Source organism: Caretta caretta, chromosome 1, assembly GCF_965140235.1.
Source record: "Caretta caretta isolate rCarCar2 chromosome 1, rCarCar1.hap1, whole genome shotgun sequence".
NCBI lineage: Eukaryota > Metazoa > Chordata > Testudines > Cheloniidae > Caretta > Caretta caretta.
Window position 1 is genome coordinate 214,117,408 of NC_134206.1, and position 15,955 is coordinate 214,133,362.

The window sequence follows — 15,955 nt, forward strand, 5'->3', positions numbered from 1 at the left end:
AAGTCTTCTTGTAAAAAACTGAATGCTTTTTCATTGTTCTCAGATCCAAGGGTTTGGGTCTGTGGTCACCTATGCAAATTGGTGAGGCTTTTTATCCAACATTTCCCAGGAAAGGGGGGGTGCAAGTGTTGGGAGGATTGTTCATTGTTCTTCAGATCCAAGGGTCTGGGTCTGTAGTCACCTAGGCAAATTGGTGAGGCTTTTACCAAACCTTGTCCAGGAAGTGGGGTGCAAGGTTTTGGGAAGTATTTTGGGGGGAAAGACGCGTCCAAACAGCTCTTCCCCAGTAACCAGTATTAGTTTGGTGGTGGTAGCGGCCATTCCAAGGATAACGGGTGTAATATTTTGTACCTTGGGGAAGTTTTGACCTAAGCTGGTAAAGATAAGCTTAGGAGGTTTTTCATGCAGGTCCCCACATCTGTACCCTAGAGTTCAGAGTGGGGGAGGAACCTTGACAGATGTAAAATTTGACAGGGATTATTTCTAATGATGCATTTTTTCACTATGCTCTCGGGCAGCTGGCTCCACTGCCTGAGGCCTAGTTCCTGAGAATTGGTCTGTAAACTTTGGCTTAGAAGCATCTTCCATCCTTATGCATACCAAGGACAGAGGGAGTTTGTAAGCGGCTTCAGTGGCTCATTCAACTCCCAGATCGTGACTGCTCTGGTCTCCAGGCTGGAATCCCAGCTTGCCAGCCTCCATGTCTGGCTGTCCCGCTTCTTGGCTGTAAGAGGGGCTCCAAAACCATCTCCCTGACCCCTGAATGCCTGGCTCCAAAGAACAGTGCAGAGAACGTGCACTCAAACCCAATTAATGTCCCCCGTAGGGAAAACTGGAGAACAAGAGGCAGCTGTAGACAGAGACAGAAAACGAAGTGTCAGGGCCTGGCTGAAGAAAAATGGAAGGGAAGCTGAATTTCTATGATATTGTGAAAAAGGTGGCAAATTCCCTGACTGTTTAATTGCAAAGTCCATGGAGCGCTGACTGAGATGAATCGGGCAGTTTACATTTCTTGGTGCTATTGTTCAGGCCCCCTGCAAACTCAGGAGACCATTGCTGTATCAGTTACGCTCTCCTCACATTTCCAAGGTTCACACTGCAACCATAAAGGCGAATACACAATTTTTTATATAAAATTAAGATTCTGCAATATGGTTCTGCAGCAAGTGGTGAACTTCATGACAAATCCCATGGACACAGAATAAACTGGGCCCTGCCTCTAAGGAAATAACAGCAAAGGGGATGCTATTCTCCATGTCTGTTGTATTCTAGTGAATTGTAAGCAATTTTCTCTATCTTTTCAACTCACCCATCTAAGAAAATAAGCTAAAACTCACCAGCATATGCAACCCCCGAGCAGGGAGCTGGTATCAGCCTTCCCCTCTCCGCCCCACAGAGCTTTGTGCTTCTTTCTACTTTACATCCCTCAGCAACCCTCTGTGCTCCCTCTCTGTTTCCCTCTGCCCGGTTTCCTCCCCCAACCCTGCCACTTCAGAGCTTAAGAACACTTAGTTCATACTTCTGCCTTTACATGTTCAAAGACAGTAACTAATTAACCCTCCCAGCCCCCTCGTGCTGAGTAGGTGTTATCCTGCTTTTCAGCTGGGGGAACCAAGGCACAGAGCAATCAAATGACTTGTCCAAGGCACACAGCAAAATAGTGCAGTGCCAGGATCTGAAGTCAGTAGCGTCTGATTCCCAACCGCCATGATTGCCTTGGACTCCCCTGACTTGTGGTGTAGGAGACCTCTGAAATATTTTGACTGTCTGGCTCAGATAATGTGATTATAGAGCACTTAGACCCAACAGGTTCTCTAGTTCAAGTCCAGTTCATGTTGGCGGTAACTGAAAAATGTTATCACCTGAGGGATGACTGCTGGACTGTGTGAAGTCATTTTGGGTCTCTGTCATGTTCCGAGTGGGCATCACAAAAGACATCACTAAGCAGCCTGTTGTTGGCAGGCTCAGTGGAAGGTCCAAAGACTGCATGGGCCTTGGAGACTGAACCCAAGAGGGGAGTGAGAGGCTGCTGCTTGTGCTGCTCCTGTTCTGTGGATACAGAGATTTGTTCTCAGTTCACCTTTTTTTTACAAGGCACTGGATTTGTTTGGAAGACGTGATAAATAAACAGCCCAGCCTGAACTGGTTTAAACTGTCATTAAAGGGATTGAGACTCCATTTCCTCCAAGGTCACTGAGTCTGAGCCCCACCTTGGTTTGGCACCTTGCTCCAAAAGGGCACTGAGTGTGAAGTATGTCTGACTCAGCCTTTCCCACTGCTTTGTGGTGCTGCCAGAACACATAAAGACTGGCAAATTGCTCTCATGCTCTCATCATACCATGTGGGGTGATGCGGGGTCAGCCTCCCCCAGCCATCCCATCTGCACTGCCTGGCCCATGCAGCCCAGGGCTCCGGCTGCTGGGAGACCCAGGCCCTTTTAAATTGCCAACCCCAGGGCAGATGCCCCTTTTGCCCCCCACCTTCCCATTGGCAGCCCGGGGGGGGGCAAAAGGGGCAAGGATGTTATAGCACTGCCACGGCAGTGCTTTACCCTCGACCGCGTACGGGCTGGTGCTGGCTTCTTTCTGGTACACCGTAGTGGCCCACTTTCACCCCTGATGCAGAGTCTACATTCCCACATGCTTCCTAGAGGATCCCCAGGAATCCACAGGATCCAGCTAGGAGGATGCTTCTTCTCATCCCCACACCTCTCCCAAGTGTGAAGCAGTGGCTATATTTCTTCACCAGCAACTTCCTTACTACAATATTCAGTGAAATAGGTAAGGGATCACTTTACTCATTGCTAGTGTTTCCAACCCCAGGCACATGAAAATAATGAGATTTTTAAAAAATATTCAATTTGGGGTTCTTTACCTTCTGATTGCTCAACCATTTGGGTGCACTTACTTCACTCTTTCAAACTTTTCTCCACAACCATAAAGGATAGCAGCCTGCTCTTTTTACAGAATGAAAGCTGAGATTCTCAAGCATTCTCTTGAATTCAGCTGTTTGGGCTACTCTGAAACTAAATATCATGAGAGCTGGCAACAGTTTTTGATATGCTGCCTTCTCTGCAGTGGAATACAGAAACTCTTTAAGTGTGTGCAGCCATGTCATAAATATAAAGGGAAGGGTAACCACCTTTCTGCATACAGTGCTATAAAATCCCTCCTGGCCAGAGGCAAAACCCCTTCACCTGTAATGGGTTAAGAAGCTAAGATAACCTCGCTGGCACCTGACCAAAATGACCAATGAGGAGACAAAATACTTTAAAATCTGGAGGTGGGGGGGGAAACAAAGGGTCTGTCTGTCGGTCGCTTTTGCTGGGAACAGAAAGGAATGGAGTTTTAGAGCTTAGTAAGTAATCTAGCTAAATATGCGTTAGATTCTGTTTTGTTTAAATGGCTGGTAAATAAGCTGTGCTAGAGGGAATGTATATTCCTGTTTTTGTGTCTTTTTGTAACTTAAGGTTTTGCCTAGAGGGAATCTCTATGTTTTGACTCTAATTACCCTGTAAGGTATTCACCATTCTGATTACAGAGGTGATTCTTTTACCTTTTCTTTAATTAAAATTCTTCTGTTAAGAACCTGATTGCTTTTTCATTGTTCTTAAGATCCAAGGGTTTGGGTCTGTGTTCACCTACACAAATTGGTGAGGATTTTTATCAAGCCTTCCCCAGGAAAGGGGGTGTAGGACTTGGGGGGATATTTTGGGGGGAGAGATGTTTCCAAATGGGCTCTTTCCCTGTTCTTTGTGTAACACTTTAGTGGTGGTAGCATAAGCTCCAAGGACAAAAGGGTAAAAGTTTGTACCTTGGGGAAGTTTTAACCTAAGCTGGTAAAAATAAGCTTAGGGGGTCTTTCATGTAGGTCCCCACATCTGTACCCTGGCGTTCAGAGTGGGGAAGGAACCTTGACAAGCCACATTATAGAACATCTTAGGCCAGCATACAAAAATCAATAACAAGTGAAACTGCAGACTGGAATTTGACCACAACCTCAGAGTTACTTTGTGTTACAACACCCTTTTGCTTTTATGGGATCACATCAGCAGATATTTAATGGCCACATAGGGCCAAGAATTTTATATCCTGGTGGAGAGATAGTTTTATTAGAAATTGTACATCAATAAAGTTTTCACAATAGTAAATTGAAGACTTGCAGGTACAAGGGATTAAGTGCTGTTGAAACTCATATATTTGAAGGTGTCTGTCCATATGAACACCTCTCTTTATCAGCTAGTCTATGAAGCAGCTACTGCTAGCAGCTAGTAGAATTACTCCTTTAGCTCAAGACAGAGAGGTCAGTGCTCTTGGTGCTGAAAGTTTCAGGTTCTAAACCAGCTGCGAGGGGAGTCCTTAGAAGTGCATGTGAATCTGCCTTTCTCTGTATGTTAAAGAAACCCGAGGCAGAAGCAGCTTAACAGGAGGGAATGTGTGTTTTTTTTTTATATCTATTTTCTCTCCACATCACCCTTCACTTTGTGCCCTGCTCACACAGCTTTCTTTGAATTGTAGAAAAGGCCACGCAGCCCTCCCTGCCTTTCAAGAGCAGCTACATTCACCCCTCCGGTGCTGCAGTGGGTCAGCAGTTGGAAAATCCACTCCTGCAGACCCCTCCCCTGTGTATAAAAACATAACTCAAGAAATGCACTGGCTGTATGTGGTGGCTTTACAAACTTCTTTGTAAAGCCCTCAGAGCTGTGCAACTTATCAGAGTACAGCAGCTGCCAGTCATTTCCTAATCCTGCAGCTTTGCATGTAGAAGTGTGTGCAGGTAACTGTAACACAGAATGAGACAGTAAGAATGAATGTTCATCATTCCTCCCACTCCCATTGCAGTCCAGGGAAACTGCCAGAATGAGCTAAATCCCTTACTCTGATTTGGCAATGGACTATCCCTCCCTCCCTCAGTCCTACAACCCTAACCCAATATGTCTTGAGGATGGGAGGGAAGGGAATTCCATCTCCAACCCACTTCTGGGTGAGCAAAGATCCCTACTTGAGTCTATAGAATTCCCTTTCCACCTAAAGATGATTATTACATATAAGCTGTGTATAAAGCATTGGAAATGTGTGATACGATGCTTTACAGAATATGTAGTCTTGTTCCCTGCCCCCAGAAAATCTAAAGAAGGGAAGACACAAGACAGGAACTCAAAGGTGGGGTGTCTGTGGGATATTAATAATGAGAAGAACAGAGGAATTTCATTTTGAGGTACCTTTGAAGAAACAGAGAAGTCATTTGGCAAATGAGGACACTGTTAAGTTTCCATACATAAAGAGCAAAACAAATATTTTCAGTATAAGTCCCGGTCACCAAGAGAAAATGGTACCGATTTCACTTAATTAGTTTAGAAACTGATTTCATTAAATTGGTATAATCCTCAATGTGGACAGTAATTTCACTTTGATAGTGCCTTATATCAATTGAGTTTAAAAATGAGTGTCCACTAAAGGAGATTGCACTGATTTAAGTAAATCAGTTTCACCCATTTAGTGAAATTGATACCATTTTCTCAAGTAGACAAGGCCTGGATGGATTTTATTTTCAGTTAAGGAAAATAATAAGAAAGAACAAAAGTAAAGTCTCCACATGATAGAGCACAGTAAGTGTGTTTCCTTTGCACAGGATGCTCCACCTCTGAGAACAATATGGCTGCTGAACTCTGCAGATAGTTAGAGGTTTTAGACACATAAATGTGCAGTACACAGAATAAAAAGGCATCAACTTTTCACAAACATCACCTCTGATATCTCCTCTCTCTCTCTCTTTCTCCTCAGCCTCTTTGTCTTTCAGTTCCATGGCTCACTTGTGCGCTGCCTCTTCAGTCTCCCTGGCTTGCTTTTGGGCTTCAGCCTCCAGAGCAGCAGCTGCCTCTTTATCTTTCGGCTCCATTTCTTTTGCTTTCGGTCCCATTTTGGCTTTTCTATGGGCTACTGCTTCTGCTTTCAGTCTCATTTCTGCTTGCCATTTCTGATGCTGGCGTTCCTCTTTCTTTTCTGCTGCTTTCAATTTGGCCTGCTCTACCTTTGCTTCATCATCTCTCATTTTTACATTTTACTGTTTCTATTTCCCTCACCTGAAATAAGCAAACAGAAAACAACAAAACTGCAACTTTTCCTTGACTGTTTCCAGCCATCATACTAAAGCAAATAACAGAAATATGCAAAACACAAGACCTGGTAGCAAGTGGGGATTTTAACTATGCAGACATCTGTTGGAAAAGTAATGTGGCATAACAAAAGTCTCCAATAAATTCTTGGAATGTGCTGGGGACAATTTCTTGTTTCAGAAGCTAGAAGAACTAACTGGAGGAAAGCCATTTTAGATTTGATTCTGAGTAAGAGAGAGGAATTGGTTGCAAATCTTAAGGATGAAAGCAATTTGAGTGCAGGTGATCATTAAATTATAAATTATAAGGAAATGAAGAAATGAGAGGAGCAGAATAAGGAAAATGGACTTTAAAAAAGAAGACTACAACAGACTCAGGTAAGGTCCAATGGGAAGAAAATTTAAGGAAAAGGAATTCAGGAGAGTTGGCAATTTCTCAGAGACAATATTAAAGGTTTCAGAGTAACAGCCGTGTTAGTCTGTCTTTGCAAAAAGAAAAGGAGTACTTGTGGCACCTTAGAGACTAACCAATTTATTTGAGCATGAGCTTTCGTGAGCTACAGCTCACTTCATCGGATGTGATGCCAATTTTTAAAAAGGACACCAGAGATGCAATTATAGGCTGATAAGCCTGACTTCAGTACCAGGCAAACTGGTTGATACCATAGTAAAGAATGAAATTGTCAGACACACAGATGAACATAATTTGTTGGGGAAGATTTCCAAAAAGCCTTTGCAAGGTCCCTCATCAAAGGCTCTTAAGGCAAAGTAAGCTGTCATGGGATAAGAGGGAAGGTCCTCTCATGGACTGGTAACTGGTTTAAAGATAGGAAACAAAGAGTAAAAAAAAAAGGTCAGTTTTCAGAATGGAGAGAGGTAAATAGTGGTGTCCCCCAGGGGTCTGTTCTGGGACCAGTCCTATTCAACGTATTCATAAATGATCTGGAAAAAGGGGCAAACAGTGAGGTGGCAAAATTTGTGGATGATACAAAAATACTCAAGATAGTTAAGTCCCAGGCAGACTGCAAAGAGCTACAAAAGGATCTCACAAAATTGGGTGAACTGGTCAACAAAATGGCAGATGAAATTCAGTGTTGATAAATGCAAAGTAATGCACATTGGAAAACATAATCCCAACTATACATATAAAATGATGGGCTCTAAATTAGCTGTTACCACTCACGAAAGAGATCTTGGAGTCATTGTGGATAGTTCTCTGAAAACATCCACTCAATGTGCAGCAGCAGTCAAAAAAGCAAACAGAATGTTGGGAATCATTAGGAAAGGGATAGATAATAAGACAGAAAATATTATATTGCCTCTATATAAATCCATAGTACCCCCACATCTTGAATACGGTATGCAGATGTGGTCGCCCCATCTCAAAAAAGATATATTGGAATTGGAAAAGGTTCAGAAAAGGGCAACAAAAATAATTAGGGGTATGGAATGGCTTCCGTATGAGGAGAGATTAATAAGACTGGAACTTTTCAGCTTGGAAAAGAGACAACTAAGGGGGATATGTTAGAGATCTATAAAATCATGACTGGTGTGCAGAAAGTAAATAAGAAAGTGTGATTTACTCCTCATAATACAAGAACTAGAACCAAATGAAATTAATAGGCAGCAGGTTTAAAACAAACAAAAGGAAGTATTTTTTCACACAATGCACAGTCAACCTGTGGAACTTCTTGCCAGATAATGTTGTGAGGATGTTGTGAAGGCCAAGACCATAACAGGGTTTAAAAAAAAAAACAAAACTAGATAAATTCATGGAGGATAGGTCTATCAACGGCTATTAGCCAGGATGGGCAGGGATGGTGTCCCTAGCCTCTGTTTGCCAGAAGCTGGGAATGAGCAATAGGGGATGGATCACTTGATGATTACCTGTTCTGCTCATTCCCTCTGGGGCACCTGGCACTGGCCACAGTCGGAAGACAGGATACTGGGCTAGATGGACCCTTGGTCTGACATAGTAGGGCTATTCTTATGTTCTTAAGCACTGGAGATCTTTATCTTATGTTTATGGCAGGCCGACCATGCAGGCTTTGAGCCTGCATCAGACGAGGTCGAGGACCATGAAGGCCAGCAGCCGATGGTGAGGGCTGCCACTCCATGGCAGACTGCCTGGACCGAGGAGCTACAAGCGACAGCTTCCTTTGACGACTTCGACCTCCTCGTAGACAGGCTCACCCTAGAACTGTCTGTGGAAACCTCTCCCAGGAGAAGTTCCAACCAGGAGAACGCCAGGCCCGCCCACAGAACACCTGCTCCAAACCACAACACCACCACCAGGGGAGCCAGAAGCAGAGACGCCAGCCGCCGCTACGATCCAGCAGCGGCTTCAAGGATCCAAAAGCTGTACCGGGCAAACCGCTCGAAAGCCATGAGGGAGATACTTGACAGGCCCTCGCCCTACTGCACGATCCCATCTGAGCGTCTCTACAGCTACTTCAAGGATGCATTCGACCGCATAGCCCGGAATGACGCACAGCGCCCAGAACACCTCCGCCCCCTGCCCCGTGTTGACGACGCAGGTGTCCTGGAAACTGACTTTACGTCCAAGGAAGTGTTGGCCAGACTCTCAAAAACAAAAAACACAGCTCCTGGGAAAGACGGCATCCCCTACAGCCTCCTGAAAAAGCGAGATCCCGGCTGCCTGGTCCTCGCCACGCTCTTCAATCAGTGCAAGCGACTCTGCCGGACTCCCAGCTCCTGGAAGAAGGCCATGACGGTACTGGTGTACAAGAAGGGTGAGCGGGATGACCCCAGCAACTGGAGGCCCATCTTCCTCTGCTCCACGATGTACAAGCTCTATGCCAGCTGCCTGGCGTCTAGAATATCGTAGTGGTCGGTGAGCAGGGGAGCCATCAGCTCCACCCAGAAAGGCTTCATGTCCTGCGAGGGCTGCTATGAACACAACTTTGTCCTCCAAACCATCATCGAAATGGCCAGAAGGGGGCGGAGGCAGTGCGTGGTAGAGTGGCTCGACCTGGCCAATGCCTTTGGGTCCATGCCCCACCACCACATCTTTGTCACGCTCCAGGAGTTTGGGGTGCCAGAGAACTTCCTCCGTGTGATCCGAGAGGTGTACAAGGGATGCAGCACCACCATTCGCTCAGTCGAAGGGGAGACTGCCGAGATCCCGATCTGGAGCAGAGTTAAGCAGGGCTGTCCCCTCAGCCCCATCATCTTTAACCTCATCGTGGAGCCGTTGCTGCGAGTGATCTCCAATGATGCAGATGGCTTCAACCTCCATGGTGAGAGGGTGAGCGTCCTGGCTTACGTGGATGACCTGGTCCTGACCGCAGACGACCCAGAGAACCTCCAACGTATGCTAGATGCCACCAGTTGAACTGCCGATTGGATGGGGCTCCGCTTCAATGCAAAGAAGTGTGCATCTCTCCACATCGACAGCAGCAAAAGGGACTCTGTGCACTCGACAGAGTTCCAGATCCAGGGCGAGCCTGTCATCCCCCTGGCAGAGGGGCAGGCCTACCAGCACCTCGGCACGCCAACGGGTTTCTGTGTCCGGCAGACACCTGAGGATACCATCCAAAAGATCTTGCAGGATGCCGCCAAGATTGACGCCTCCCTGCTAGCACCGTGGCAGAAGATAAATGCCCTGAACACCTTCCTGATCCCCCGCATGTCATTTGTCCTAAGGGGATCCGCCGTGGCGAAGGTACCCCTCAACAAGGCAGACAAGATCATCCAGCAGCTGGTGAAGAAGTGGCTGTTCCTTCCCCAGAGAGCCAGCAATGACCTGGTCTATATCGCCCACAGGCATGGCGGTGCCAATGTCCCCGCATGGGTGACCTGTGTGACATGGCAGCGATCACCCACGCCTTCTGCCTGCTGACGTGTCCCGACGCCATGGTAAGGAACATCGCAGCAAACGCCCTCCATGACGCAACAAAGAAGCGGATCGGCAGAGCCCCCTCCAACCAAGATACCGCCAGCTTCCTGAGCGGTTCCCTGGATGGCGAATTCGGATGGGATGGGCACGACATTGCTTCACTGTGGTCCTGTGCTCGCAAAGCCACACGTCGCCTGGGGAAGTGCATCAGCTGCCACTGGAAGTGGTGCGAGAAGCGCCAGGAGCTGGGAGTCCTGGTGCCGCAGATCAGGTCTGAGGGCAACACCATCGTCACCCCAAGCGCCAGGGGCATGCTGGATAGGACCCTGAAGGCAGCCATCCACTCACTGTACATGGAAGCCCTGAAGCGTAAACCGGACCAGGGTAAAGCCTTCGAACTGATCAGCGAGTGGGACGCCAGCAACCACTTCCTCACCAGAGGTGGCTTCACCCGTTTCGCCGACTGGCGGTTCATCCACCGCACCCGGCTCAACTGCGTCCCGTTCAACAGAGCAATCCGCCATGGGAACCGAGACAAGCGTTGCAGGAAGTGCGGCTACTCCAACGAGACCCTGCCCCACGTCCTGTGCAGCTGCAAGCCCCACTCCAGAACCTGGCAGCTGCGCCACAACGCCATCCAGAACCGTCTAGTGAAAGCCATCGCACCGCGCCTGGGGGAGATCGCCGTGAATGGCGCCATCCCCGGTACTGACAGCCAGTTGCGACCCGATGTGGTAGTCACCGACGAGGCCCAGAAAAAGATCATCCTTGTCGACATCATGGTCTCCTTCGAGAACAGGACCCCGGCCTTCCACGAAGCCCAAGCTCGTAAGCTGGAAAAATACGGCCCCCTGGCCGACACCCTGAGAGCGAAGGGCTATGAGGTGCAGATGGGTGCCGTGATCATCGGAGCCGTGGGCTCTTGGGACCCCTGCAACAAGCGTGTGCTGTGGACCTGTGGGATCGGTCGACGCTATGTACGGCTCATGAGGCGCCTCATGGTCTCGGACACCATCTGATGGTCCAGGGACATCTACATCGAACACATCACCGGCCACCGACAGTACCAGGAGGTGTGAGCCGGTACGACAACGTGCATCCACTATGGGAAAGGGACTGAGAGGCTTTTTCCACTGGACCGTATGAACTGGAACCATAAACTCACTGAACATTAAATCCCACCAAATGAGGGTAGATCCATCTCTATCATCGTATCCGCTCATTATACTCTACACCTGAACATAGCCATTATATGGACAACATACCCCCATATCTCAATGTCTGTACTTTGACCGGTTAAACTTTTACCCCCAATCGGGGAGATTGCAGATTATGTATTCCTTATGCCACCAGCTCCTAAACCGAATTTCGCACCCCTTGATAATCTGTACCTTATTCCCTGATAACCAGAAACTTCTATGCCTAAACTCTGTACTGTTTTCTTTTTATTTCAACATTATCTTAATAAAATTATTAAATCCTTGCCTCTCAGAGGCCAAGAAGCAGAAACATACAGTTTCTCCTTGTCAAGGATTTTTATTCCCATTCCACCCCTTCTCTGGGCTGCCAGCTCAGCTGATGGGAGGAATTCACTTCTCTTCATGAGGCAGGGGAGAGAAAGCAATCAGCAACGTCTTTTGTCCTCTTTGATGTTCCACAAGCTGGTGTTGATGGGCCTTATCTGTGGGGTAGAACATAACCCCTTTTACTGTAGGCTAGCATTCCACACTAATTACTGTCTTCTTTCCCTCTGGTGATTTATATAGTTAGAGCCTTACAATGCAAATGCTCAAATATTACCTTACAATATGGGTGTGATGTTCTGTACCTTGTAGGAACACACTACACCCCCATGTTAATCCTTATAATATGACTGTGTGGTATCTAAAAGAAAGTGTCATGTCAGATGTATTCAGAAGGCTCATGATGTACTTAGCATTATTGTTGTAGTAATCGTTGTTATAGTAATGTTATAGGTTGTAATTTCATGTATATAGTTATGAGGCTGAAAATGAGTCCTCGTGGCTTAAAGTAAGCCTGGGTGAAAACTCCCCAAGAGCAGAGGGGCAGTTCACACCTCGTCAGGGCTTGTATGGGACGAACCCAGCCCAGCCTCACAGGAACAAAGGACACTGGCCTAGGCATCAACAAAGGATATATTGGACTCTCCAGTGAGTCACCCCATTTCGTTTGATCAGTTCGGGAATGGGATGAGGTAATGCTTACCTGACTCTGAGCAGTGGCGGATTAATGATTTTGCCGCCCCTAGGCCCTGAAATAATTGCCGCCCCCCCCCCAGCAGCTCCCTGCCCCCCCGCACCAGCTCACCTCTGCTCTGACTCCACCTCCACCGCTTCTCCTGAGTGCACTGCCAGGCTCTGCTTCTCCCTGCTCTCTGCCAGTGCTTGTGCACGAAACAGGTTCACAAAGGAGGCGGGAAGTGGGGGGAATGCAGTGCGCTCAGGAGTGGAGGCCGGACCAGGGTGGGGATTTGGGGAAGGGGACCAATAGGGGCAAGGAAGGGCACGAGTTGGGGCGGGGCCAGGTCGGGAGCAGAGGGCGCGAACTGACGCCAGGGGAAGCAGCCTCTGGCTGCTATTATATATTTGCCGCCCCTGCAATTTTGCCACCCTAGGCCTTGGCCTTGTCAGCATAGGCGTTAATACCCCACTGACTCTGGGGGGGCAAAGCCAAGAAGGAAGAAAGAACATGATAAAAGGGGGAGACATTTGCCATGCTCTTCCAATCTCTTCCACATCCATCTACAAACATCACCACCAAGTGACTGAAGAGTTGATCAAGGGGAGAGCCTGGCTGAAGGGCAACCAGCCAGCCTGTGGTGAGAAGCATCTAAGTTTGTAAGGGCACTGAAAGTGTTCAGATCAGCTTAGAATGAGTTTTGCTTTTATTTCATTTGACCAAATTTGGCTTGTTATGTTTTGACTTATAATCACTTAAAATCTATCTTTGTAGTTAATAAATCTGTTTGTTTATTCTACCTGAAGCAGTGCCTTTCATAGAATCATAGAATATAAGGGTTGGAAGGGACCCCAGAAGGTCATCTAGTCCAACCCCCTGCTCGAAGCAGGACCAATTCCCAGTTAAATCATCCCAGCCAGGGCTTTGTCAAGCCTGACCTTAAAAACCTCTAAGGAAGGAGATTCTACCACCTCCCTAGGTAACGCATTCCAGTGTTTCACCACCCTCTTAGTGAAAAAGTTTTTCCTAATATCCAATCTAAACCTCCCCCACTGCAGCTTGAGACCATTACTCCTCGTTCTGTCATCTGATACCATTGAGAACAGTCTAGAGCCATCCTCTTTGGAACCCCCTTTCAGGTAGTTGAAAGCAGCTATCAAATCCCCCCTCATTCTTCTCTTCTGCAGGCTAAACAATCCCAGCTCCCTCAGCCTCTCCTCATAACTCAAACTTTTCAAACTTTGGTTTGAAGCATGTCAGAGACTCCCCTTGGGATAACAAGCCTGGTTCATATCAATTTCTTTGTTAAATTGACAAACTCATATAAGCTTGCAGCATCCAGCGGGCATAACTGGACACTGCAAGACGGAGGTTCGTAGGGTTGTGTCTGGAACCAGAGATATTGGCTAGTGTCTTTCAGTTGCACAATCCAAGGAGCAACTTACATGCTAGAGGCTGTGCGTGAACAGCCCAGGAGTGGGGGTTCTCACAGCAGAGCAGGGCAGGATAAGGCTGGCTCCCAGAGTTAAGGATTGGAGTGACCTAGAAGATCACTGGTCCAGATAACACCAGAAGGGAATGTCACACCCAGCTCACAACACGGCCACACCCCTCCCCCCCACCAATGCAGCACTCATCATAGATCCTCCAGATTTTTGGGGTTGTTTGTTTGTCTGGAGCAAATTTCTAGACCTCATGGTTGCAAATAAAAACTTGAAAACATGAGCCCAAAACTAAAAAAAAGAATAACACACACACAAAATCACCATAACACCAGAGGGGAATGTCACAATGGGATACAAATGTTATAAATGAGATTAATGCATGCAGCAATTTACAAGCATTCAATAAAGTCTAAACACTAAGCACATTTTTATAACTCTAAGAACCATTTTAATAATACTAACAGGTGAACCAGATAAGGTATGTGTTGGCACTGCTGGACCCTAGGCATAACTAACAGTATGAACCAAATGCTGTGAACCAGAGGAGGCCTGGCCTTGGCAGAACAGTAACACGCTTGGTGTCAGCTAACCAAGTAAGCACATTGCTAACCAGAGAGGATGGTACAAAAACACACACATATCTCAGGTCACTACATAAACACATTCCTAAGAGATGGTACAAGAACACACTGACACCTTGTAAAGATAAGGATGGAATGACAGGATAATGGATAATGAGGATGTTTTGTTCGAACTAGCAGGTGGCAACTAACAGCATCTGGAGTGTAATATGTAACTTGGTTGTATCAACGTATAAAATGAAAAATCATAGGAGGGGCAACTTTGTACTAGTTTGGGGATGGCTGATTGAAGTGGTACCTTGTCGCAGGCATGCATGTGTTAGTGTACCTGTAGCTTCCAGGACTGTGCTTTGTCAACAAAAAACCTGGTCAAGTGCCTTCACCACTGAACTGTGGTATTTCTTATGAATAACATCAAGATCTGTCTGCTAGTGCAGCAGACATTAGCGTTCCAAGAACAGCAGCACTCTCTGCATTAACAACCCTGAAGCATCAATAAAATGGCACAGCACTAACCCTATGTAACTGTCAATATCCAAGTGTGACATGGGGACCTAGACATAAGCTGGCACCTGGTTTGCCAGTGTCACACACAGCACAGAGGGAATTATGGGAAGATATAGTTCTCCAAGGAGCCCTGCCCATAGGAGAGAATTGGGGCCTGAACTACAATTCCCATCAGGCAATGCAAAGATATGGAAATACAATTTCAAGTTTGGTTGAACTGATTGAAAATGCAATGTTTCAAGTCATTTCAAAAAATAAAATATTCTGATTGAGTCTAAATAAGTTGAAATGAAACGTTTCATTTGTCTACTTTCACAATGGGAAAATAACAGTTTTCAGCAAAAATGAAAATTTTCCTGAGAAAAATTTTCTTTTTCAGAAATTCATTTTCCATCAGAAAATCATTCCAATGGAAAATTCATGACCTTTCATGCACTCAAACTAAGTGTCCCCCTTCCTTCAACATGCCAAAAGTAAAATTAATTAAATGATTTATATTACATTATCACGCCCCCCCCACCGCAATAAACTCCCAATAAATAAGCACAAAATGGAAGAACAGAATATCTTTGGCCTGTGATGCACATCTGCTGTGCTCAGTATTTAGAGTCTAAGGTCTGGCAGCAGAGGTCTTCCACTGCTGAAAGGTAGAAGCCAGTAGTTGTAGTAATCCCAAAAGTGAAGCATTCCAGTCCTCACCGAATACCTCACCTTTGCTTTTATAAATATTCCGAAGGTGCAGCAGATGCCTATGAGCTCTTCAACATTGTTCACCAGTCATTGTAAGTGAGTAACTTTCCTCTGCCTAGCACTGCCACATGCTTCTCTTTGGTCTTGCTGTTGTTTTGGTGGGTTTTTCCCCCTCTAATTTCCGAATTTTAGTGCCTGTGGGCACATGCGTGTTTGTGGGAGTATGTAAGACAGTGTGGTCTCCTCTCATAATTTTATAATGAGGCTCAGAATATTTAATGATTATCTTGAAGCCCCAGCTCCTGGAGTCACGTGATTACATGAGAATCTCAGGTTTGATTTTTGGGGGTGTTTGTTTGTCTGGAGTAAATTTCTAGCCCTCATGGTTGCAAATAAAAACTTGAAAACATGAGCCCAAAACTAAAAAAAAGTATTCTTTTTAAATCTGAAAACTTTTAACCCAATCTCATGCTATTGGGGATTTGACTCATGACTTTTCAATGCCTGAAGTTGGTTTAATGCATGAACACTCATTAACTTTTTTCAACCTCTAATTTTCT